Here is a 21028-nt window from a genome sequence, read left to right on the forward strand (position 1 = left end):
TCTTATTTAATTTAATGCATCTATATACTTGGTAAAGGGTGGAAGGCTCGGCCTTATGCCTGGTGTTTTGTTCCACTCTTGCCGCCCTAGTTTCCGTCATACCAGTGTTATGTTCCTTGATTTTGTGTTCCTTACACGGTTGGGTGTTATGGGGACCCCTTGACAGTTCGCTTTGAATAAAACTCCTCCAGCAAGGCCCAACCTTGGTTTTACCATTTGCCTCACCACCACCTACCCTTCCCTTGGGTCGGCCAACCCGAGGGTCATCTTCATTTTAACCCCCCCCCTCCCGGGCCAGTGCTTGTCTAAGTGTTGTTCCAAACCGGGCAGCCTGCGGGGCCACCTCGGGGAAACTCGAGGGCTGGTTTTACTCATAGCTTGACCTATCCGGTGTTGCCCTGAGAATGAGATATGTGCAGCTCCTATCGGGATGTCGGCGCATCGGGCGGCTTTGCTGGTCTTGTTTTACCATTGTCGAAATGTCTTGTAATCGGGATTCCGAGACTGATCGGGTCTTCTCGGGAGAAGGAATATCCTTCATTGACCGTGAGAGCTTGTGATGGGCTAAGTTGGGACACCCCTGTAGGGTTTTGAACTTTTGAAAGCCGTGCCCGCGGTTATGGGCAGATGGGAATTTGTTAATATCTGGTTGTAGAAAACTTGACACTTAACTTAATTTAAAATGTATCAACCGCGTATGTAGCTGTGATGGTCTCTTCTCGGCGGAGTCCGGGAAGTGAACACGGTTCTTGTGTTATGCTTGAACGTAATTAGTTTCAGGATCACGTCTTGATCACTTCTACTTTATGACCGTGCTTTGCTTCTCTTCTCGTTCTCATTTGCGTAAATTAGCCACCATACATGCTAGTGCTTGCTGCAGCTCCACCTCACTACCTTTTCCTACCCATAAGCTTAAATAGTCTTGATCTCGCGGGTGTGAGATTGCTGAGTCCCCGTGACTCACAGATTACTTCAAACAGTTGCAGGTGCCGATGAGATCCGTGCAGGTGACGCAACTGAGCTCAATGAGGAGCTCGATGAAGATCATGTTCGTTGTGTTGGTTCATTTCCAGTTGGTCAGTAGTGGAGCCCAGTCGGGGCGATTGGGGATCTTTTGCATTAGGGGTTGTCTTTCTTTATTTGGTTCCGTAGTCGGACCTTGATTGTATCTGGATGATGTAATGCTATATTCATGTATTGTGTGAAGTGGCGATTGCAAGCCAACTCCTTATCCCTTTCTTATTCAGTACATGGGATGTGTAAAGATTACCCCTCTTGCGACATGCCTACTATGCGGTTATGCCTCTAAGTCATGCTCCGACACGTGGGAGATATAGCCGCATCGTGGGTGTTATAACTGTAGCGGTGTTTAGGCGAAGCCCTGCTGCGGTAGCTTCATCAACATCGTCACCACGTCATCGTGCTGACGAAACTCTTCCCCGAGCTCTACTGGATCGTGAGTTCGCGGGACATCACCGAGCTGAACGTGTGCTGAACGCGGAGGTGTCGTACGTTCGGTACTGAGGATTGGTCGATCATGAAGACGTACGACTACATGAACCGCGTTGTCATAACGCTTCCGCTTAACGGTCTATGAGGGTACATGGACGACACTCTCCCCTCTCGTTGCTATGCATCACCATGATCTTGCGTGTGCGTAGGAAATTTTTGAAATTACTGCGTTCCCCTACAAGTATTCGGCTCTATCGCCGCTGAGTGTGCGACCTCCGTGGCGACGTCTATCCTCCCGTCCTCGGACGACACGATCTGCTCCGGATTGAGGGCCGGAGTAGCCACAGGTGTGATCTCCCGAACACCGTCGGACGGCAGAGCTAAGTCATGCTCGTCGTGACTGTTCGGCGCACCTGACATGGGCTCGAATCCGTCGAAGATCAAGTCTCCGCGGATGTCGGCAGTATAGTTCAAGCTTCCAAACCTGACCTGATGGCCAGGGGCGTAGCTCTCGATCTTCTCCAGATGGCCAAGCGAGTTGGCCCGCAGTATGAAGCCGCCGAATACGAAGATCTATCAGGGGAGAAAAACCTCACCCTGGATCGCATCGTTGTTGATGATCGAAGGAGCCATCAAGCCCTTATCATGACGGCACAGTGGAACTCTCAGCAAAAGCACAAATGTCGGTGTCAAAACCGGCGGATCTCGAGTAGGGTGTCCCGAACTGTGCGTCTAAGGCTGATGGTAACAGGAGGCGGGGGACACAATGTTTACCCAGGTTCGGGTCCTCTCAATGGAGGTAATACCCTACTTCCTACTTGATTGATCTTGATGATATGAGTATTACAAGAGTTGATCTACCACGAGAACATAGAGGCTAAACCCTAGAAGCTAGCCTATGATTATGATTGTTGTTGTCCTACGGACTAAACCCTCCAGTTTATATAGACACAGGAGGGGGCTAGGGTTACACAGAGTCGGTTACAAGGGAGGAGATCTACATATCCGAATTGCCAAGCTTGCTTTCCACGCAAAGGAGAGTCCCACCCGAACACGGGACGAAGTCTTCAATCTTGTATCTTCATAGTCCAACAGTCCGGCCGAAGTATATAGTCTGGCTGTCCGAGGACCCCCTAATCCAGGACTCCCTCGGCCTCCTTGATCACGGGGCTTGCAGATGTCCGGCTAGCTAACCATATGGTACTTTTGCTTATTATTATCGCCAGCCCAATAGAATCAAGATTGGATTTTGGCGATCTCATGGTGAAGAGTCTCGTGAAGGCTGTAGAAGCTCATGAGGAACAAGTGGAGGCTAGAGAGGGAAGAGTTGATGAGAATCGTCCCAGCCGCCTTCGACAGCCATCTACCCTGCCAAGGCTCAATGCGAGTCTGTAACTTGGTCACAGATGGACGCAAGTCCACGACTATGAGCCGAGAGTCACTAATGGGCGTGCCCAAGTAGTTCGTGGGGAAGGAGCTTAGGCGGCAGTTAAGGTGGTTGGCAATGTCAAGGGCATGCGATGGGGGGTAGCCCAAGACCATGACATCACTCTTGTCGAAGTTGATCTTGAGGCCAAACATTTTTTGGAAACAGAGGAGGAGGAACTTCAGATTTTCGATATCCGCGTCCGAGCCTTCGACCATGATGATGGTGTCGTCAGCGTACTGGAGCAGGGAGATCCCGATGCCACCGGCAAAATGGGGAGTGATCCCCTGAATATGGCCCGCGGCCTTAGCTTATCTAGGATGGCAGCAAGCGCGTCCACCACCATATTGAACAAGAACGGGGAGAATGGGTCGCCTTGTCTGACCCCAGACAGGGTGGGGAAGTACGGGCCAACCTCCCCATTGATGTTCACGGTGGTGCGACCGCAAGAGACCATCTGCATCACTCTGGTAATCCAACGTTCGTCGAAGCCTTTCTGGAGCAGGACTTCCCGAAGGAAGGGCCAACTAACAGTGTTGTAGGCCTTATGGAAATCAATCTTCAGGAAGACCGCCTTGAGGTGTTTGGATCGGACCTTGTGTAGGACTTCATGAAGGGCTAGCACCCCATCCAAGATATATCGGTCTTGGATGAAGGCGGATTTGTTGGGATGGGTAATGAAGTCGGCAAGAAGGGTCACCCTATTGGCGAACCCTTTTGCCAGAATCCGGAAGATCACATTAATCACCGTGATCGGACGAAACTGGCGGATGTCAGACGCCCCAGGCATCTTGGGGATGAGCGAGATGATCCCATAGTTGAGGCGCCCTAGGTCGATGGACCGCACGTAGAACTCGTCGAAGATGGCCATGATCTCAGGCTTGATCACATTCCAGAAGGTCTGGAAAATTTAACCAGGAGGCCATCCGGACCCGGGGCCGAGGTGGGATTCATGCCTTTAATGGCAGCCTAGACCTCGCCCTCGGAGAAAGGGGCCGTAAGGGCCACGTTCTCCGCATTGGAGACTAACTGGCGGCCGTACCAGCAGTCAAGGGCCAGCGATAAGCCGCTCCGAGGAGCGGCTGAGAATAGGGTCCTATAGAAGCCAGCGACATGGGTCCTAATGTCACGAGGGGACTGAAGGAGGGTAGGGCCATCCCAAAGGAGGGGGAAGGTGTTGCGTCGACGGCGGCCATTCGCAATGGCCTGGAAATAGGCCGTGTTCGCATCACCCTTTAGCACCCATTTCTGGGCACCACACAAGCGCCAATAGGACTCCTCATCGGTGTAGATTACAGAGAGCTGGTCTTCCAAGTCATATCGAGCAATCCACTCCTCCGGAGAGAGGCCCGTCGCGTCGGCATGGAGGTCCATGGCCTGGATGGCGGTCAACAGAGCCTTCTTGTGTTCGCGGAGGTCACGCCCCAGGTTGGCGCCCCACCCCTTCATGCGGGCTCGCTTGGCACAAAAGTGCCAAGAGTCAATGCCAGAGGGTGGACGAGGTTGAGGATGGGCTCGTGCCTCCACCCAATGGGCGCTGACCGCCTCCAAGAAGCCAGTTTGGGATAACCAGAATGTCTCAAACCGGAATCGGGATGGGATCGGGGGGCGCTCGTCAGCGGATGAGAGGAAACCGTCTTGGATGTGTATAGAAATGAGCTGAGACTACTGAGTAGAAATGCCCTAGCGTAGAACCAGCTGAGATATTGCTTATGCCAGGTAGGTTAGGTCTGCCACCTCCATAGACCATCTTCATTATATTTCTGCATATATCACACAAGATCATCACATTTTACACATACATGAGCAAAGCATTCACACTCACAATCAGGTATAGACATAGTCAAAATCATCAACAAGTTAAAAATGGTTGAAAAGAGAATCTACAATGAACAAAGAGAGAAAACCCTTCTCGCTTGCTTGATTATGTTGTTGGCTTCTCGGGGTCTCTTTTATACACCACCACCGATCAGTGTCCTCCCACCTCCTAATCCTGGATCGTCGCCCACCGCACGCCTCGTCGCCGCAGCCCTCTCCTCTGTATATTCCTCTCCCTGTCACTGTGATATAGAAAGGCGACGGTTAGGAACGGGAGGAGCTTCTCTGTTAGGAAAAATAAGTTTGGACAAAGGCCAAATAATCGTTCCTCATTGAAGGGCTCTTTGGTTTGCACAATCCTAGAAACCTCAGAAATAATGAGAATATAGTGCCATACTGAATTTTAGGGGATTTAAGAACATATGAATGAATTTCCCTATAATACTAGGTGCATGGCATACTTGTCACAGAAACGGAGGTACGGAAATTTCCTCTGAAATTGTGCATTCCACGTCAACTATAGAAAAACTCCTATATTACATCGTAAAATTCAAACAATCTCTACATCTTACTAGAACACACAGTTGTGCCACTGAATAGATCCCAGTAACCTCCTAGTCAGCACTAGAAGCATAATGAATTCTGAACCAAGAAACTTGCAATCTCTACTTCTAATGAAGCAGTTGGTACCCTGGTACTCCGGTTTTATTTTCGTCCGGTTTTATTTTCTCCCACCTCCCACCACCACCTCCCACGGGTTTTCTTATCCATTGGTTTATTTTTTTACTCTACTATTTTATTTAAAAATCAGCACTTTCCAAACATACAAAAGATCAACGATCTAACTTTCCTAACTTATCCAAATCAACTGATCTCTCTCATTAATGCAATTTTCTTTAGGAAACAAATAATAGATTTCCAGGAAACAAATAAAGGATTTTAAGAAAATTAACAAGTAAACCATGACAAACAAATCTTATTAAGGAGTCCGTACTTGGTTTCGTTCGTTCGTACCCTTCGACCCCCCTCCCGCTGATCCCCTCGATCCCCCACCCACCGATTTTCTCTATACCTCCACCGGTTTTCATTAGAAAAAGATACGTCGCCAACCCCACCGGTTTTATTGAAAGAAGGAAGTCGCCAGGCAACCCAATTTTCTGAACGCTATCTCCCATGTCCCATAGACAAAAAAGGAAACCATCCCTGTCCAGATTTTCTTTTCCTTATGAACATAACATTTATTCCATATACAACAGTAATCATATCACCAATCAGACTACAATCTTTCCTCTACTTCTAATGAAGCAGTTGGTAGCCTGGTACTCCGGTTTTATTTTTGTCCGGTTTTATTTTCTCCCACCTCCCACGGGTTTTCTTATCCATTGGTTTATTTTTTTACTCTACTATTTTATTTAAAAAATCAGCACTTTCCAAACATACAAAATATCACCGATCTAACTTTCCTAACTTATCCAAATCAACTGATCTCTCTCATTAATGCAATTTGCTTTAGGAAACAAATAATAGATTTTCAGGAAACAAATAAAGGATTTTAAGAAAATTAACAAGTAAACCATGACAAACTAGTATAATGCCCGTGCGTTGCCACGGGCTTTTGAAATATTTCGCTGGAATTACGTAAACATAATGCATGTTAAATTTCATATATAAAGAAAGATAGCATGGGTACAATCGAGTAATAATTTAAATCCACTTCACTTGCAATGTAAATCGATAACAAAAAGTCAATTTGGACATGCATACATATAAAACGATGATCTACCTAAAAATCGGTTACAAATTAAGATCTATTTAATGCGCTTAAGAAATTCTCGCACAATATCAGAAATGTTGTATTTATCTTCATTGACACAATATTTGAGCAAGTATAATAAAAACGTCTTCCTCAACTCGTACCCATCATGCACAAGCAATATATGCAATTAGCATGAATCCTTCAGGTTGAAGGTCTTAATATGTGTAACAGGGAATACTCATTGTACAAATCAGAAACTAATTCTTTACCATTCCACCAGATCATAACAGAAAAATAGCCAAAAAAATCTCTGCAATTTGCTAAATTAATATTATCTTGAATATATAGTGATAATGCAAATAAAATGTATTAGTATGGTCATGATGCATGTTAGTTCCAAGGGAGTGCCTTTGTGATTAACTAACAAGAAATTTATGTTTTAGTTGAACTCGCTTGTCGCTGGTCTTCCTCCAATTTTTTGTGTTCTCTCTTCACTCGTCGATCCAACCACTTCCACTACACCCCACTTGAGAGCATCGACATCCTGGCACCCCAAACCGTCCCTATACGCACGGTCGAATGGACCGGTCACTAACAGCTATGATGTCTGAACCTCCGCCTAGTTGTTAGTGCAATGTGCGTATGCTTCAGAGATAGCAATTTCGAAGGCAACGTGCATGTGCTTTCACCTCTGAAAGAGCTATAGAATATCCTGACTTACCTATGTGCACTTCCTAAATCAGGCGAAAAAAAATTATTTCTATCGGCAATATAAAAAACTTAATATTAGGTCAAATTGAATAATACAGCAGAATTGCCATTTCAGAATTTTCATCCATCACTGAATACAAAATGAAGGGACAATGTCCACTAACCATGCAAATATGTTGACCATGGGATATTTAGGCTGGCATATATGGGAAACCAAAGCTACAAAATGACTCAGTATGTTAGGGATAGATACTGTAAAAGGGATAAAAACAAATCCGCAGCAACTCACGACCCTATGAACTCGTATTCTCAGGGAGCAAGCGAGTGAAGCCGACACGGCAGGCTAGCACCGAGGGACAAGGGTGACAACTGCCTCCCCATCCAGTGCCTAGTGATTCTGCCGGCGCCACTTTCATCATGAGCCCACCAATACCACTCGTGTGTTGTAGAGAAACTATGAATTGAAATTATCATCGAAAGCAAGAAAATGAAAATGTCCCTCTCCTCTCCCCTCCCTCATGTGAAATACCCAATTCATGGTTGCCTCACTACATTCAGCGTAGCTCGGATGTGCAATGTTCTTCTCCAACGCTTAACAAATTCATCATAGCTCACAACTGGACGGGACTTGCGGGTTGAAGAAAAAAATCCAAACCTAAACAAAAACAACAAATTGAGGACAACTTACAAGGTAAAAGCGAGGAAGCACACACCTACATGCTCAAACAGAATAGAAGATGCAACTACACTATATAATTTGGGAAATGCTTACCATCACCCAGCGGATCGCAGTGGCCGCGTCCGCCACCTTCCCTGTGTGACACGTGTCCAATTGAGGGCGAGCATACCATCCTTCATCAAACACGCTTCTGCAACAAGTGCTATGTTTTTGAAACAGACGCGGTGTTGCAATGGACTATGACGGTTTATGTTTTGCAACAAAATCTCTGTTGCAGAAATTTTTAGGCAACAAGACCTTAGTTGCAAAAATTGCAAAACAAAGTCAGGTAAAAAAGAAAAAATTGCGACAAAACAGCTGCTGCAACAAGACTCGTGTTGCGAAAATAAAATAATTTTGCAACAAAGTCTGTGTTGCAGTGGTGAAGACGCATTCAGCCGCTCCATGCAACACATCATTTTGGCTAGCGACCCGGCTGATCTGTTAAAAAGATCAGCCGGCGGACGCGTAGCACGCCCCATATAATTCACTCATTAAAGGAGGCATCACTCACTGTTCAAGTCTTAGATGTAATTTGGATAGGACAATAATAATGCAACTTGCACATTGAATTTATGGAAATTGAGACAAAACAATATGCACTAAGAAGTTTCGAAAATTCAATATGGGTCATACTACTATATAGTCATATTATCTGCATCGTCGGTCCTCATAAGGATTTGCCATCAAAGGGTATAATGAGCCGTATTGATATAGGGTGGGCGCTTTATGTACAGTGTTTCTGACATGGAACAGTCATCATTTATTGATGGACCCATCATGCTGGTACTCTATGGTCTCGTTGTTTACCACTTTTCATAGACCGGCTTACACACGTTCTTGGTCCGGCTCCCAGGCGTACGATGGAAGCTAGGGCAGGCGGGACTGGGATCCAGTGACTGCACTCACAGCAACATGCGCCCAGTTCAGCCATCCAAATATTGGCGCAAGTGAAAACAACCCCCACTTTTCTTTTTGACATGAAAACTGCCCAACACTTGACGCTCAGGCATTCAGCGCAATAGAACATAAAGGAGAGACTCGGCCATTAGACATACAAACAACAATTTGTGTTCGAGTCATTAAAGAGTACAAACAACATTTATATATTCAGTACTACCGAATTTGATACATTAAAATTCAGACTTAGCAGTCCTTAACACATCAAAAAATAGCAGTCCTGTATGTTGTACCAAATCATCAATATTTAGGCCCCATTCGGCAATGCGCCGGCTCGTTGAAATCCGTGGATCTGCGGAGCATCGTTTCGCCCGCTCCAAGACTTTTCACTGCAGCTCCGTCCGCTCCCGGAGCGGAGCAGTGGAGCGGATGGACACCGAACGGGGCCTTACACTCAGAAAACCCATTCATCACAAGAAATTTCAGAAGCACTTAGTTAGAATTCAGTACCACTTGTCATTGACATATCAGAAGCACTTAGTTAAAATTCAGTACCGCTTGTCATTGAAATTCAGAAGCACTAAAAATTCATATTCTGGCCAAGTGCTACTATTGATCTCGTTGCTAAACAATACAAGAAGAAGATAAGCACGGATGTGAAAAAAGGAAAGCATTGGAACCTCTCTAACTTGGAATGCATGCTGCCATCAGTACATATACATGATTGGGCTTTATGTGGAAACATGAGCAGAGAAGATACTTCAGTTATTTGAAATTGATGCGAGTCAAGGATATTTTTTTAAAGTAGGATATGCCAAATAAATGAAAGGATGCTGCAGATATGCACTTTTATTAAGACTAAGACAAGCTGTCAGGCAGTACATTTAGAGCGTCGACCCTGCCCTGCCCGCCGGCATGGTTCGCCATCGCAGGCATCACTTTCCCGTCCAGCTCGCACTCACCGGCTGCCTCTCCCGCGACCCGCTACACAACTACGGGGCTCCTGCTTCCATGAAAACGCAATATAATTTATATTCACCAAGAAGCAACAGAAGTAAGATCACTACATTGCATCCTAGTATGACGAACCATTTATTCCGAGATACATACGGAGCAACACATAGGTTAAAGTTAAATCTAGCAATATAGTACACTTGGCACCGGGTAAACCACAGGTTAAACAATGTGGTAGATAGTTGTTTACCTGAATGCTGACAGAAGTATAGCAAGTAACAAAGCTAGTTACTGGCAAAGCTCAATGCCTCCAAACCAAAGTTTAACTCCTAATACGAAATGTCTCCGAATCAAGCTAGTTGTGGCCAAACTTTGGAACCTGAAAAAATGGAGTGGAAAACAAAATTGGGAAATGCAAGAGAAAGAAAGTGACATAGGATAAAATGACCTCATTGCTCCAAACATATACAGTACTGCTAAGAAATCTCCTTATTAGTTCTTTTTATAGAATTAGCCTATTGATGAGATAAAGATACTAAATATAGTTATTTCTTACAATAATCTCTGGAAGATTAGTATTACACCAAATGTTGCCAAGAAACATATACACCAGGAGAAATGGTTCTGTTTTAGAGAACTAACCGAACAAAGAGACTTCAACCAATAAAGTAGCACATAATCCGTGATGTAATCCGTAGCCACACACTTATGCCACCTTGGCTCTACCCTATTAGTGAAATAAAAGATGACATATTTTTAAACTTAATTATTATCACATCAACAAAGAAAAAAACAAAAGTAATTTACTACTCCCTCCATCCCAAAATAAGAGTCGCTGAAACTCATCATGCAACGGAGGGAGTACTATAGTTTAGCACGTTTCTCTTTCACAAGTATAGCAGTTGAATAATGCGCATCAATCTGAAATCCTTCACTTACAAAGAAAGAGGGAAGACATAATACAGGCTTGTTAGCTCACCCATACACAGATGAGTCAGTGATGAAGTGGATTGCCAAAAAGAACATACGGGGAATAATCATATCCATGTGTGGCATACTCAGCTCCACCCTTTCTCATCACTATCTTTGGTCACTATATTTGCTAGCACCACACCAAAAGTATGAAATTCCTCACGTTGAATACCTATAAACAAAAGGAGAAATAGGAGGTTATGTCAGCGACCAATCGAAATCATCGAAACTTCAGCACATCAGTACAATGTGTTGTAGATATTTGATTAATGGATGCAATCAACTTACGCATATTTCTTCATCTTCGAATTCAGGGGTGCAGGTCCTGGATGGATTCTGTGGTGCGCCTCTATGGTCAATGCATGATGCGGGGAAAGAAAAGTTGAGATGTGATATCTTCAGACCAAGAACTACAGTTACAGGTTCAGATTTGCTTCAAATCATTTAGGCGCAACCAAGAATACCGAGATTAAACGTTCGCTTGTAGCCCTTGATGAGTCTCAGGATCTTCTTGTTGAAATCGAAGTCAGGGTTCCAGATCAGGGACCCATACCCGAAGACGCGGCACCACCATCTTGTTGTTTGTTTCCCCTGCAGACAACAACAAACTGAGCGCACAAGAAGCCATTCCCCTTCCTCGAACAATAATGTAAACATCGCCCCCACACCAAAAGCCCCAAAACAGTTCAACAAAATCCCCCCAAAAAGGTACGGGTAGGGGTAGGTGGATTCGGTTACCTAGCACACCAGAAAGAATGCCGCTGGTGGGTCGGCGGCGCGCGGGGAGGAGCATGATGGGGATTTGGCTCCTCTTACCTCACCCGCGTCTCCTCTCCTCCGCCTGCAGTCTTCTCTCGTCGGATGGATAGATAGGGGTTTTTGGTCGGAGAGGGGGGAGAAGAAGACAGTGGCCTTCTCTCATCTCCTCCGCCATGGTCTCCTCTCCCCGGTTCACGCCCACGCCCATCGGCTCCCTTGCGGTGCTCGTCCTTGCTGCCCGCGCCGCAGCCGCGGCCACGCCCTGCCAAGATGATACAACAATAAGAAGCCAGGGGGTGAATCATTATCCTTTAGCATGGACACCATGATGTTTCAGCGTCTTATCATTGCATTGAACAGGAAAGAACCTTCTTAGCAAAGGTGCATCGCTATTACCTTCGGCGGAGCGAATATTGCCACTGAACAACACTCATGGTGCAAGATAGAAATATTATTAAACGGTAAGCTAGTTCAAGTGATCATGAATAGCAAGGGAAATGGCGTGTTTTATCACTGATATTATATAGTTGAAATCTCAGTGCACATCACATATATATTTTCTAGCAATACCAAGCTTGATCTCAAATAGAACATATCCACATTACCCTCAGGATAACTGAACAACAATACCTGACTGTGGGTCACCCAGTTGAATCCATCCATCTTGGCACCAAAATTGAAAGTTCCACGTAGCTCCAGCTTGCCAAATAAAAACAGAATGATTATGATTTATGCACCTAGGTGATATCCCTCTGCAGATCATGATCGTTATACTGTACCTGTTGCCAACTTTGCTAGCCACATCATAGAAATTAACACCTAAAGGGTTGAAGCACAAAATATTCAGTACTTACTATGAGTAAAGGAAAATCATAAGAAATTATATCTATGGACTTGCAAAGACAATCAAGAGCAACGGCTGATGTGAAAGCTTACACTGGGTGTATATACGACTCATCTTTTCCCACCAAATTGTCAGTGATAGCACAAACATTTGTAATTTGGAACTAACTGGACAGAAAAATAGGATGCAAATTTATGTCCTCTTGCATGAAACATATTGTTACAGCTGCAAAAATCATGTCATGGAATAGAAGCTACCATTAATCATGTTAGTGCAAGAGGCCACAAACATGCTACCTAGATACACCCTTTGGATCACCCTGGTAGCAGCCAAGCCCTCTGCCGTTCCGCCAGAAGGAGATGAGATTCTTATATCTTTTATGCTTCTGAAAAAATATAAAAGGCCGACAGATCAAACCATCATATATATGACCATTTCAGTTTCAATAATTTATTGATTCTCTTAAAATTAAATGATGTCTCGTCATCTTGTGTTTGCTTAAATATATAATTAATAGCCAGGGATTAGAGGCCGGATGTATAAAAAAATCAAAGCTTGGCTCTTGCACAGTCATTACCAGTTGCATGGACAGCAGTGGACAGAAAGCTAGATAAGCAGGATGCCGCTTTGCAAGCTTACTCGTGCATCAATGAACCGTTGAAGAAGTGAAATCTATCCACATACCCAGGTCGCAAGCTTACTCGTGCATCAATGAACCGTTGAAGAAGTGAAATCTATCCACATACCTAGGTTGCAAGCTCACTCCTGCATCAATGAACCGTTGAAGAAGTGAAAACTATCCACATACCCAGGTCGCTTTGCAAGCTTACTCGTGCATCAATAAATCGTTGAAGAAATGAAATATATACACATACCAAGGTCTATGACAGGAGCCTAGAGAGGCCATCTAGTACTGTCACCAAGGGGAGATCACTTCTTGTCGAGATCGATTGAGCCTCTTCTCGAGCTCCCGGGTCCCGATGTGTCATGTCTTCCTCAATCTCACTGCACCATTCCTCTCCCCTTGCGGCATCCTCTCTGCTGCATAAATCATATATTGCATTTGCAGCAATATAAATGCCATTCTCAGTACTCCACAGCTTACAGTAGTAAAAATCAGCACTTTCCAAACATACAAAAGATCAACGATCTAACTTTCCTAACTTATCCAAATCAACTGATCTCTCTCATTAATGCAATTTGCTTTAGGAAACAAATAATAGATTTCCAGGAAACCAATAAAGGATTTTAAGAAAATTAACAAGTAAACCATGACAAACAAATCTTATTAAGGAGTCCGTACTTGGTTTCGTTCGTTCGTACCCTTCGACCCCCCTCCCGCTGATCCCCTCGATCCCCCACCCACCGATTTTCTCTATACCTCCACCGATTTTCATTAGAAAAAGATACGTCGCCAACCCCACCGCTTTTATTGAAAGAAGGAAGTCGCCAGGCAACCCAATTTTCTGAACGCTATCTCCCACGTCCCATAGACAAAAAAGGAAACCATCCCTGTCCAGATTTTCTTTTCCTTATGAACATGACATTTATTCCATATACAACAGTAATCATATCACCAATCAGACTGCAATCTTTCCGTATATACAACTGATACCTCCATCTCCTCTCTGTTCAAATTGCCATGTTTGTCCGTGGTTCCCCGTCTCGGCGAGGATCCCCGGAAGCGAGCAAATTTTTCCATCGGAACAGGAGATGACGGGGCACATGTCGACGACACGCCCGGCCGCTACGACCGAGGAGGAGGAGATGGTCATGGCCGCCTCTGGAGCGGTCAATGCCGCGCCACCGGACGCAGACGATCGGGAGCAGCAGAAGAAGGCGCATGCGAGGAACAAGAAGAAGCGGCGGAGGGTGTTGAGCGAGGAGGAGCTGGCTGTGCAGAGGTCCGTGCTCTGCTAGGCCCGCCGCGGCAGAGGCGGGCGACGAGGAGGAGGCGGACTGCGGGCACCTGTTGCCGGCTGGGAGGCGGCGGCCGCGCGTGGCGGTGGAGCTGCATGCGCACTCGGCGGCAGCGACGGCTCGCTCTTGCCCGCGACACTCGTGGAGCACGCGCACCGCAATGGAGTAAGCCTTTCTTCCTGCCTGTCACCAACTACATAGACGTTCGCGACGTGCTCGACGAAACAACTGGCTCCAATGTTCTTCAGTTCCGTAATAGCCGATGCCATGTCCGAGCTCATCCTCGTGCGCTCCTAAACACCTCCGCCGCCACTTCTTTTAGTCTTGCTGTGCTTTTTTCGGAAGGATAATGCCTTGCACATTCGCACTCTAACTCTGTTGCCTGGTGACCAGCATAGGTGAAGGTGCTCGCACTAACTGATCATGACACCATCGCCGGTGTCCCGGAGGCGATGGAGTCTGCAAAGGAATTTTCCATCAGGATCGTCCCAGGTGTTGAGATAAGTGCCCTTTATTCGCCTAGGTAACCCTCTTCACACCACCCTAAAATTTGTAACATGCCTTGATGATCACACAGATGTGGTTAATTCTCAAAGTTGTTAATTGTTCCGAAAGCAATGGATCAGGAGCGGATGAACCTGTTCATATTCTCGCATACTACGGTTGGGGCCCTGGGAAATCTCAGGAACTAGAGAAGGTTCTATCTACCATCAGGGAGGGCCGCTATACACGTGCCATGGAGATGCTATCGAAACTTAGGAACCTCGGCATGCCATTGAACTTTGAAGATGTGTCTAATATATCAGGGAATGGAGTGGCTCCAGGGCGGGTGCACGTGGCGCGTGCCATGGTTGCAGCTGGATATGTTGATAATTTTTTTTTTGAAGCCCAGAACCATAGAACAATCGTTCTACGGTATATTTTCAGTAAAAGAAAAAAACAACGAAAAAAGAAAAGGAAAACAGTATCTACATAAATTGGTAACATAGGCAAGCTTTCAGCAGGTACTTTTACGATGGAGGGCCTGCTTATGCTATGTAAGTATACATTTTGAATCATGGTCATGCATGTTTTTGCTTCATTTTGCAGCAGCTGCAGAGTAGTTAGTTTGTACTGATGTGGATTTCTGCTGTTCATTTGTAGTGGCAGTGAGCCAGTTGGGAATCCGTTGTGCAGCTAATATGTAGAACTGGAGGCATAGCTATTTTGGCTCATCCATGGGCATTGAAAAATAATGTTGTTGTGATAAAGGATTTGAAAGCTGATGGTCTGCATGCTATTGAGGTCTATCGAAGCGATGGGAAACTATCTGGTATGAACAGCATGATCATTTTTCAGTCATAACAAGTGATACTTTGTGTTACCAATTTATGCAGATACTAATGATGCATCTAACGTATATGTCTATTGTATCCCATTGTTGAGAAGAAAATGTCTAATGTATCTGAACTTCAATGGAATTAACTGCTGAATTTGTCTAAAACAGGTTTGAGTGATCTTGCTGATACTTATGAGCTTCTGAAGCTTGGTGGATCAGATTACATTGGACGAGATGACAAGGAAGAAGCTGATATAGGAATTGTTGATCTTCCGGTCTTGGCGTTTTTTAGATTTCTTGGTAGCTCAACCAATTTGGTGCAATGCTATCAAGGAAATATTTGCAAACGCCACTGAAAGATCATAAGTATATATGGCCCAAAAGGATGTCATCGGACTATCTCTCTAGATGATTTATGTAATATGTGTCTTTCTTATCCAGAACTGGAGGAAACAGATGATTCTGAGATTGAGGTCCTCCGGGCGAAACTTGCAGACAGACAGCAATTCTGTTCATAAAGGAACCATCGTTCTCATCGACAGCTGCAGGCTGTTGTGTGACACAGAGATCTCATTTTTCTAGCAACTACAGGCACTCAGTGAAGAAGTGGGAAGGAGGAAGTTGGTCAGACGATTATCTGATGACCTGAGATGCTACCTGGCGTCTTCTAGTAACAAATATAATTTCTTCTCCAGCAAAAAGATTAAAAGAACATTGAGAGGCATGCTACAGATAATTTTTCCATGAGAATTGCTCATAATTTTGTAACAAAGACAAACATGAGAGTAGACCTCTTACACTTGACTCCGACACCTCTTCCTAGAAATAGATCGAACTGAAGTTTGTTGTTCGATTTTTTACATACCTTTTGTGTAGGCCAAAGGTGTGATTCTTCAGGGTTAATACTTCATATATTGTTAGCTCTTGATTCTTGTAGGACATTTATGAAAATTTAGCTTCAAATTTATTCGTATTTTTTCTGGGACATTTATAAGTGTGTGCCCAAGCTTCATGTATGTACAGTGCACACACTTTGTTCGAAAAATTATAACCCCAATCAAGGTCAAAATCGACACATATATGACATCACAAATCTCCTCCAAGGAATGGTCATACAAAAAAGACACTTAAAAATAGAATTCGTTCGAAGTATGTTGTTTTCCTTTCTTGAACTTGTATTCCGTCATTTATTAATATTTATTTACCACGTCCATTAATGTATTATGAAGCTAATTTTACATAACATTACAGGGGCATGAACGAATAAGGAGTGAATTTAGATCATGGCCCTTCAGGTTTGAAGGTATTGTCCATGTAAATTTGTTATTCCTACTGAAATTGACATACTAATCCTACACGCACCTGAATATTCTTGCAGGGATATATTATGATAACTCCCAAAACTCAATACTGTATAATGGCAGAAGTTGATAATCTATATCAGCAGGAGCAAGCTTTTTTAGGGCCAATGACAGTGGGAAAGGCTCCCACTGACTTTCTTTTTCTTTATTAAAATATGTTAGGGGCCAACTATACAATTTTTTTCTTCCTCTGCTCCAAGAAAACCATAGAAACATGGTGGAAAGGACTAAAACGAAATAGTTGTGTGCACTCTTTATAGCGGAGAAGGTAAGAAAAAAAGAAAATTTCTTCTTCTGCTCCAAGTTTCACAACTCTAAATCTATCAGTTGTAGAAGAAGGCATAATGGAGATTAGACTAATTTTCCTTCTCATTTTGAAGATCACAACAACATTTACACCATCACAACGCACAGGAACCTTACTGGTAAGCGGTTACATCAAAAAGAATTTGGAAATCAGCAATCATCAGTTGTGAGATAACAAAATAATCACTTCTGACTTGATCACTCAAAAGAACTTATGCAGGAGAGAACCCTTACTGTGCCACTGCTCACGCCATAATTTATTTGATTCAAGTGGAGAGCTTTTCTATTCCCCCAAAGCCCAAGATATACATCATTGTTTCAGAGAAAGGTAATAGCCTGAGCAGATTCTAGATAAGAAAAGGTTGAGGAAGATTATGTTCCTCAATTTTTAAAGTCACTGAAGTGCATGAAGCTAGATTTGAGAGTGAGACTGAGAAGAAAAGACCATGGGGTGATCAAAGTACAACAGGTGGTTCAAATAGAATGTTTAGAATACATATGTATTGTGGCACCCCGGCTCAGAGAAAACCGGAACGCCCCGTATTTCAGCCCAGAGATCAAGGAGAAGTCTTCTGGAATACGGCACTGCTTAGCATAGAACAAACCAGCTTTCTATTATTACACGAATATGATTACAAGGTCTCCGATATTACAATGAATAACATCGGCACGGCGACACTACGCCATCCTCAGTTGCTCTATGCAAGCAGCAGAAGAACTCGAAGCAGCGGAATAACTCTAGTAGCGGGACAATGACGACGGTGGTGAACTCCACTCCGCAGGGACTCTGGCTGGAACGCTTATCCTAGCTCGCGAACATAGGAACAACACCAAACAGGCAAGCAATCCAGGCATGACCTGCAAGCTGGCATGACACGCCAGGTCAGTACATTGAATGTACTTGCAAGCTCACAATTAACCAGAAGCATTCAAGACAAACAACAGCATGGCAATTACAAGTTAATCAGGGATCAATATGAGATCATCAGAAAAACATGGCATGAACAACATGACATCCAAAGTAATACTCCCAAAATAATACCAGCCACCATCATGAAAATAACCATAATAGCCACTAAGAATCCAAAGGCAACATGAACATGATACCGATAAAACAATATGAGCGTAGAATGAACATATGAATCTGTCGATACTAACATGCAACATGATAACACTACATGCACCAATTATTCTGCTCGGGTTATCTCGCAACCATCACACGCAGCACTTACCAACCTTGGACATCACACGATCATCTCAGGATCAAATCAAGCTTGGTATAAACAATACCGTAGTAATCGTTAAATGACCACAAGGAGCTTGATCTTTACCCATGATTCTAGCACAACATCACGAACATCCAACAACTCGGTATCCTCGATACCACGGTGATCATTCCGGCGATCACAACCATGACCAACACTTGGTCTCAAACGGTGATCATTCCGACGATCACAACCATGACCAACACTTGGTCTCAAACAGTGATCATTCCAGCGATCACAACCAACTTAACTCCTCATCGAGGTTGTCATTAATCAAGTTATTATTAATATTGTTGACTCACGGGGGACCGACACGAACTGGGCCCTTATCCGCGGGCTCGGCTATCGATAGGTTTAATATACACTCTACAAAGGTAGCACACTGTACCCACACCATGAAACACATGGCCTCGCACTCCCATTCGGGTGGACCAACGGCGTTCCGACAAAATCGATCTATTGTCATGAAACTCTCTCGGCCATTCTGACCCACTCCCAACTGGGCTAGTCCTGGGTGGCCCTGTGTCTACCAAAGACACCCCGACCACCGTCGTGGTCAAACGTCCCTCACGGGGACCGGATCCATAAAAATAAAAACAACAGGCACACAAGGTTATGTCCGCCTACCTGATCAGGGTAAGCACGCCCATAGACTTCCCTCGTGGGAGGCACAGGCGAGATGCATGGCAATAGACCCAGTTAGGACCTGACCCATAAGGTAAGCGTGGTTGCACTGGTCAGTTTCGATCTGGCGGCACCATGACTCAGCCAATAGTTGTTCAAGTTCGATTAAATACGGTTAAACTTGAATGCAAAATGCCGAGCCATGATAAAATAATATGATGCAATTACAATGCATGAGCATGATATCAACATAATCACGGGATACAACATAACTATCCACCGCATCAACTATGAAATAATCTCCAACTGAACATGGCATAATGACGAGCATAAATATTACAATTGCAACACTACTCATAGTATAACATAACATGACCATTATCATCAACCATAAATAACATGCAAGAACTCATCAATAATATTACCGAGTAACACTTAACCAACTAACAGCAACGGAACAATGCCGATTAACAGTACTCGGTAACCGACGATAGTCATGCACCGAAGAGCATGACCAACCCAACATGTACTACTATCAAGCATGGCAATATGAAAGTAATACTAGCAACTAGCAGGGCATGATAACCAGGTGCATAACAACATAGCAAACAAGTAAGCACAATCCCAGAAGCATTACCGAAACAACGATAACCATATTTTAAACAAGCAATCATTTAATAAATATTCAAGTTGAAAAACATGGCTACTGCATGACTATCATGCAAGTGGGTATTGTGGCTTGCCTGGGGGTGAAGAAGGCACCGTGAAGAAGTGCGGTGAAGCCGCGGAAAGATTTGCCGGAAACAGTTCTCTCTCGGAGGGGCTGTTTATGTGCAAGGGCAAAAAGGTCATTTTCACAGTGTCAAACCAAAGTGAAAATGAAACCAACAGAACGGGCTCGACGAGACGAAGAAGTGGGCTTTGGATTCACCTCATTTGGAGTTGTGCTTAAAAAGATATGAAGTGTTTTCTGCCAGGGACCTTTCTGTAATGAAAATATTTTCAAAAAGGGCCTGGACAGAAAAACAGAAGGCGCCTTTCTCAGAAATTCGCTTTCCAGAGAGGAGAGCGCATTCTGGACCGAAGAAGGAGAGGAATACGCTTTCTGAAGTCGAAAACGTACTTCTGGGAAGTACGCTACCACTTATCCAGCGTGGCAGTGGGGGTCTGGGGCGCTGAGCGACTGACGGGTGGGTCCCGCCTTATCCACTCCCTCTCCTCCTGGCTCCTTCTTCCTCCTCCTATCTCCCCCGACGCGCGCCCGCAGAACAGAGGAGGCCGAGCGCTCCGGCGACGGCCGCCGGGGCTACAGGGCACCTCCGGCGAAGCTCTGCCCATGGATGAGCTCGGCGGACTCCGGTGCATCTCCAAGGCCCATCCACGGACGGCGGGGTGGACCAGGGCGAGGGCAACACGGGCGCCGGCGGACGGTGGCTTCGGACGAACTTGGACACATGGCCACGGGCACTCTGGCGACAAATGGAGGGTTGGGGAAAGGTCTCTGGGGTCTGGGTGGCCTACTAGTGAGAAGTAGAGGTGGAGGGGAGGCTCGGGTCGACCGGATTTAAGTGGAGCACCGCGGCGGCCATGGCGGCAGAGAGAGGTGGGGAGGGGCTCTGGAGCTCGAGCGAGTGGACGAGGAGGAAGCTGGGAGTGAGGCGAGGATGATGAGGTGCCCGGGAGGCCGCGGGGATGGCTATATATAGCCGTGGGCGAGGAGGCCGAGCTGGCACCACCGCGGACGCGTGTCCAGCGCCGCAGACGCGTGCCCTTGCTCGCGAGCTCGCGGGTAGGAGACGAGGGAGGTGCAGTGGAGGTCTCACGGGGCAGAGGAGGCCAAGGGGGAAGCAGAGGAAGAAGCCGAGCACCAGGGGGAGAGGGGCCCAGGTGATCGGCGATGACGAGAGGAAGACAATGGACATGC

This window comes from Triticum urartu, chromosome 5A, assembly GCF_056163025.1.
Source record: "Triticum urartu cultivar PI428250 chromosome 5A, HENAU_Tu73, whole genome shotgun sequence".
In the NCBI taxonomy this organism is placed as follows: domain Eukaryota; kingdom Viridiplantae; phylum Streptophyta; class Magnoliopsida; order Poales; family Poaceae; genus Triticum; species Triticum urartu.